The sequence below is a fragment of the Nicotiana tabacum genome, chromosome 22, assembly GCF_000715075.1.
Source record: "Nicotiana tabacum cultivar K326 chromosome 22, ASM71507v2, whole genome shotgun sequence".
Lineage (NCBI taxonomy): Eukaryota > Viridiplantae > Streptophyta > Magnoliopsida > Solanales > Solanaceae > Nicotiana > Nicotiana tabacum.
Window position 1 is genome coordinate 10,954,467 of NC_134101.1, and position 5,553 is coordinate 10,960,019.

The following is a 5,553-nucleotide window of genomic DNA, read 5'->3' on the forward strand; positions in this document are numbered from 1 at the left end:
TTTTGAATCAAGCCCATTTATCATTGGTGGAGCCCCCGGGATTTGATCGACCATGGCATTGTATGTTTCCACTCTCTTGTCGTTGGTTTCGACTCGTTTTGTGAGTTCCTCGAGCAATTTAGTAATTTCGGAAGTAGTCCCCGATTCTTGCTCGTTTGATTTCACTATGGCGGGCTCTGTTCTAGGGGTGACTTCTCGAAGTGGATTGGAATCCGGCCTACTTTGTGCGCGAGTTTGGCTTTGTAACTGAGCTATTGCTACTTGTTGGGCTTGTAGCATCTCGAAGATCATACGTAATATGGCCCCGATTCCCCCCGCGTTTTGGGTGTCTCGGGCTATGGATCGAGTACCGCCCTGAAAGCTTCTTTCCGGTTCGGAACGCTGATTTGCCTCCAAATCTATTTGTGAATTGACATCCAATGGTATTTTGGCTCGAATTTCCGGTACTTCGATTCAAGCCTCGGTGCCATCATTAACTGGCCTTCCGACCCGGGTACCAAGTTGTTGGTTTCATCTTGAAGGCCGGCTTCGTGGTCGATAAGTAAAGCCATTGCTGATTTGAAGTTGTAAGCTGACGTGCACTTTAGATTTGTATCAAACGATCATTGTTACCCTTATCCCCACGGTGGGCGCCAAACTATTTACCGGAAAAATCGGATAACGTTAGATTTTGTGTGTGGTTCTAAGGATATGCGATATAATTCGATATAAATCGTGTAGGGAAATAGAGATACGTATATTCTTGACTATGAGAATGAAAATATTGAGCAAAAGAATGAATAAGGTAAAATAAAACAAGCATGGGTAACTATCTTTCAATATGAGAAGTGATCTTTTGTTACAATGCATTATGTCCTTTAGCTTACAAGGATTCCCTCTTTTATAGAAGAGGGTTATTATAAAAAATAATAAAATAAAACATATAGTGGAAGGCCCATAATGACCTGTCTCTTCCTTGATTTCTGCCAAGATTCTCTCTCTTGGTGCGGTCGCAACGGCTCTTGTCCGTGAGCTCGATATTGGCTCGAGTTCATTACTGGGTTGGGCCTTTCGGTCTTGGCTCGAGTCCGACCTTCGAGATGGGCGTCGCGCATTTTCGACCTCGAAGTAGTGCCTTGCGGATCGATTCGGCCACGGGTTCGATAGGGTTATCGAGCTGACCCCTCGATCGACCTTCGGGCTCGAGGCTCGTTAATACCGACTTCGGAGCTCACTCCCGAAAATGTAATTCCGACTTTTTAACACTCGAACTCGATCGAATGTAGGAAGGCCGAAATCTATTTTGACCGTATACAAGTTGATAAGTATAACAATGTGCCTTTATTTTTTATTATTTTAGAATAGTAGTTTTTATACCAATTTGTGCGCATCTCAATTACTTTATTGAAACTCACTCCTCACCGATAATACTTTTTTATTTCTATTGAAATTTAAACACTCCAATAAATTTTGATCACTAAATTACAATATGTCTTTAGTTTTAAAGATCTTATTTGAAGAGAATTCACTTGACCTAAGTATGGACATGGAAAGACAATGAAATCACCACTTTTGGAACACCTACAGCTCAATCTTGCAATGCATCTATCAATATCATTCAAAGGGTAGAAAATTAAGCCTTTTGATTTCATGACGATAACTAATTCCAAGATATCAATCATATAACTTCAGCAATTACATCAATCATATGAAGAAGATACGTCTTTTCACCCGGCTATTTATAATATTGTAATTACTACCATGTAAAAGATTGTGAATCCTATTGTCAAATCAACTCTATAAATATGATATTAAGGTTCTCTAACTAGCTGTATAAATATTATAATAGATTATTATATGTAACCGATCAGAACTCGTTTGGGTTTGAGAAATAGATGATCTATTTTATTGTATTAAACTATTAATTGGTTGAATTGATATAGAAAATATGGCCTTTGTACATCCATGTATTTTAGCAAACTATATACCTGGCCCCGTGTGTTCTCTAGCTTATTTACAAATTAAGTGCTAAGATTACTAAGGGATTGAAGAGAAATAAAGTCCAGATGCATAGAGTATAGTTACAACAACAACAACCTAGTAATAATTTCACTAATGGGGTCTGAGGAGGGTAGAGTGTATGCAGACCTTACCCCTATTCAGGAGGGATAGAGAGGTTGTTTCCGGGAGACCCTCGACTCAGAGAAGCATAGAGTATAACTAATCAGTCATATATTAAGCTGTCCCCTTCTAAGCAGACTACTTTTTTTTTTTTTTGTGTGGAAATTAGTGAGTTTGTCATAAATAGGTAAAATGAGTCTTATTTATATTTCGAAGGCTGAGAACCTCCTGGTAATTTAATGTTAAGTATGATTAGTGAGCATTAATCTTTGTTCTGTCGATATGTCCGAGTGGTTAAGGAGACAGACTCGAAATCTGTTGGGATTTGCCTGCGCAGGTTCGAATTCTGCTGTCGACGATACTTTTTTGCCTTTTTTTTTTTTACCTAAGAGAATCATCAATCATCTTGTGCCTGGATTCCTTGGCCTCACTGTTTCAATGGGCTACCTATTGGGCCGACAGCCAACTGGGCCCCAAAAACCGGTCTGTAGGCTTTAGTAAATAGAAAGAAAAGCTACACAAATAGCCACTTCGAAAAAAATAGTATAAAAAATATGTAATTTTATATGTTAATACATAATATACAACATAAATATGCATATTATTTGTATATTTGGCTAGCAGATGTAATTATTTTTGGCCGACCAGCCATGTGTAACTTGCCATAAATAGAAGCCATTCTGTCCATATTTCGGTAAGTTTCCAATGGGAAAAATGTCAAGCAACTAATTTAATGCAAAAAACACATCGGAGAACATAACTTTTTAAGTGTTGTTTATTTTTGCGGTTAACTTCTTTGCCAAAGATATTTGATAATGTGCTGCCAACTCAAATTCTAAGTATTGTATTTCGTCTGACAAATTGGAACAACCAGCAACCCTTCATCTTAAATGCATGTTTAGATGACCGTTGGTTAAATTTGCAAGTAGATCAAATTAGATTGATTTATAAACACTTTTTTTTATTTATTTACTCATTTAATAAATGTATATTTTTTGGTAATTATTTACTCATTTAATAAATATTCATGGTGTTTATAAGCTGAAATACTTTGAACAGTGTCTCCCTTTTTGACTAGTGCTACCTCCGGTGAAAGAAATGATGACCTTGTATAGGGGTATACAAATGAAACCGACAAACCGTACCAACCCGATAATCTGAGTCAAACCGAAAAATCCGACAATGGTTTGGTTTGATTGGTTTGGTGTTGGAAAAAAAAAAACCGACGATATTTGGTTTGGTTTGGTTTTAACTAAAAAAAGTCAAACCGAAACCAAACCAACCCGACATTATATGTATAGAAGTTTTAAATATATTTAATACATGAAAATATTTATTGTAGTGTTCTTTATAAATATTTCTTAAGCTTTTTCATAATTTTATCGTTTAATGTATTATTTCAAGCGTTGACTTATAATTTTTGGATGCTCCAATAAGTTTTATAGTCCATAAATGTTAGTAACTCAAATAAATCCTAAACTAAAATTAAATCAATACTAATGATAATAAAAGGTATTCAATTCAATTGAACAATGAATGAAAATAGTGTTGGATATCTATTTTTTAATTTTTTCATGATTTAGATAAAATGCATAACTTATTTTTCTTTTAGTGTTTAGTCATATAAATAATAGTACTTATTAGTTGTACTTATTTTAGTAACTTATTAGTAAATTTAAATTATGTTTATTTTTATTATGGCTTATTAATAATATTTATTTTATGTGATTTTCTCATCTTTATTGTTGAATATTTTAGTACAATATCATGAATCATCTCATATTTATGTTATTTCATTAAAAAAATCTTATATAGTTCTGTCTTACTAGGATTAAAGAAATATTTGGAGCACAAATTCTATGTTTTGTGCTACGAAGACTTTATGAAAAAAAAATGAAAACCCAAAAAACTCGAGAAAAACCGAGATTTAAAAACCCGACTTTTATTGGTTTGGTTTGGTCTTTAGATTTAATAACCCGATATAATTAGTTTGGTTTGATAATTAGAAAATTCGAACCAACACGACATATATACACACCTAATCTTGTATATAGGCAATCGACGTATACAAACAGAAAAAAAAAAGCTATTAAATTTAATTGCCAAAAAAAAAAAGTGGGTTGATGTATTGTTGCTTTACACAAATAGCTATCTACTTGAGTTGTAAGTAAAAAACACTAATTGCTTTTGTACAGGTGGTACAAAAAATAAATAATAAAGATAAATTTCACAAATGATCATATAATTATAATTTTTTTTTACATCAAAATCACGTAACTATATTTTCTAACAATAAATCACAAAGCTTTTACCACCTAACATAAAAATTCACAACTACCAAAAACTCACTTTATGATACAATATTTTTTTACTCCATATTTTGTTTTAAATAAATAGTAACCCCGTTAAAAGAGGACCGACTTGTACCAACTAAAATCCATCTGCTTATTTCAATCAATAAAACAACTAAAAGGATCAACGAATTAGGAAGAATTTATCACAAGATTACTTCCGATGTAGTACTCCCTTAGTCATAATAATATATGTTATGGTATTCGAATTTTGAGTGTCAACGAGTTTTCTTTGATCGCAATTTTTCATATGTTTTTTAAATAAATTAGCCCTAGTTTTTGGTACTTCAGTAGCACCTTGCAAATTTAAAGAATCGGATCTCACTTGCTAAGACGCAACTATCACCTTTGCACTGAGATTCTTGTCTATACTTTTCCACTGGATCCGAGAATAACTCAAATATTCCCGGGATTGTCTATCATTCACCATTGTCAGAAAGAACATCCACTTATTCCATCTTTTCCTCGGTGACTCATTACTTCTATTTACTTAAATGTCATTTATTACTCTTCATTATCATTGAATGCTACATTATTACTTCCGATTCTGGAATATTTATGATACGCCACTGCCACTGTCCGAGTCGATCTACGTAATATGTGTTGCTTCTTTAAGAGCTCCGTCTAGGAATATTATTGTTAGCCAAGATTAATCCTTATTCATATAAATTTAATTATTTGAACCGAGATCTGTACTTTTTGGTCAAATAATTTGGCATCGTCTGTGAAAATTTCTTAGTTAAATTTTTAGTTTCCTCTAGATCTACAATTAATGCACGTCACTAACGTCAAAAAATCATGAGATCTCCTTTCTTTGTGTGTACAAAACCCTACATGACTGGTAACCAAGAGAAAAAGGACGAGAATAACAGGTAGCTTCCCAACCAACCTCTTAAATGTCACCTACGAAAGTTATGAAATAGTAGGTAAGGACATGACGCCCAGCGCATCCCCTAAGTGAGAGAGGTCACCGACCCCATATTGTAGCATAACAAAACCCAGCAGTAAAGGGGACTCCATGTCTACAGAGGAAGGGACTCCCCCAGCTGTGAATAAACTCCTTGAGGCATGCTAACCGACACGCTAGCAAGCATCCTCAACA

At 34.4% G+C, this 5,553-nt stretch overlaps 1 non-coding gene across 1 annotated transcript; it reads left to right on the forward strand.

The window, feature by feature from the left end:
• The first annotated feature begins 2,376 nt into the window (after positions 1-2,376).
• TRNAS-CGA (transfer RNA serine (anticodon CGA)) lies at positions 2,377-2,458 on the forward strand. Its single transcript has one exon. It is a non-coding gene; the product is annotated as a tRNA-Ser (tRNA).
• Positions 2,459-5,553: the final 3,095 nt, after the last annotated feature.